The following is a 1,398-nucleotide window of genomic DNA, read 5'->3' as shown; positions in this document are numbered from 1 at the left end:
TATCATCTGAATGACAAACTCTAAACAAAATTATATTAGTACATTTTATTTTTATATAAATGTTATTGTCTATTTTTTTATGTTAAAGGTTTGGTCCCTTTAAAATTATTTTTGAAGTTCTGCTACTGTGTTCACACATATTTTGGAATTCAGGAGATCATTCTAAAAGATGGAAAAGACTCACATAAATGGTAAGTTTTAGAAAGCGCCGGTTCAAAAAAAGCTTTTCAGATGCCTCTGGCACCCTAATGCAAAAAGAAACGATTTTAAAGATTTTTTTTTTCTTTTTGATATCACCTCGGTTGGTAAGATTTATTTTAAAAGAGACTACCTGCTTTGTATTTATTGCAAAACAGAATTTTTAAATTTCTAATTGTTTACCATGGATTGGTGCTCTCATTCATATAGGCCGGCCCAGTGAAAAGTCCAAGTCTATTAATTTTTTTAATTATTTATGATTTAGAACAAAAAATAACTTTAAAAATTAGCCGATATTAACTAAAATAGTTTTCTAATTAAACTCTTAATTAATAATTAACTTTTAAAAAATATAATTTTATATCTTAAAATTTTAAACTACTTTATTTTTCAATAATATTTATCAATTTTTTATATAATTTTTTAAATTAAAATGTAAGTTTCACATTGCCAATAATATATTATTTTATAGAAAAATTTTTTACATAAATATAAATATTTTTAAATTAAATTTAACATATGTGATAAATATTAGCTAATAAGAGTTTGGAATTGGTTCCATTAACATGTGTTACATATTGTTTGGATCAATAGAAAATGCAAGGAAGGAAAATATAAGGAGGAAAAATAGATGGAAAACTTCATTTTCCATTAATTGGATGAGAATGGAAATTGGAAGGAAAGAAAAAAAAATGGCATGGGATCCACTTTTAAGTTTTCCTCTCACTCTTGCAAAGAAAATGGATGATAATACACAAAGTGAAAGTGAAATTATTATTTTATCCATGGTGTTAGAAAAAACAAAAGAAAAATGAAGGATTTTAATGTAATTTCACTTGGTTATGATTTTTTCTCTCTCTTTTTTTCTATTCATTTTCTCTTCATCCAAACAACATAAAAATCAATTTTTCTTCTTATTTTTTTTCCTTTCATTTTCTTTCCTCTTATTTTCTTTCCTTTCATTTTCCATCTTCCATCCAAACAAAGTGTTAGTGATGTTGATACTAAGTCCACTACAACGGTATCTCTTCCTAAAAATTCAAGAAGAGCAGTGGTTTATCCACATTTCTTTCTTCTTTTTGTTGTATTTGTTTTTTTATAGTTTATTCAAATTCACGTTAAATTTTTTAAAATTTTAATATTTATTCAATGAATTCATTTTGAAATTGATATAAAGAAATTTTCAAAAGTAATTTAACA

The sequence above is a fragment of the Arachis ipaensis genome, chromosome B07, assembly GCF_000816755.2.
Source record: "Arachis ipaensis cultivar K30076 chromosome B07, Araip1.1, whole genome shotgun sequence".
In the NCBI taxonomy this organism is placed as follows: domain Eukaryota; kingdom Viridiplantae; phylum Streptophyta; class Magnoliopsida; order Fabales; family Fabaceae; genus Arachis; species Arachis ipaensis.
This window is presented reverse-complemented; position numbering follows the sequence as displayed.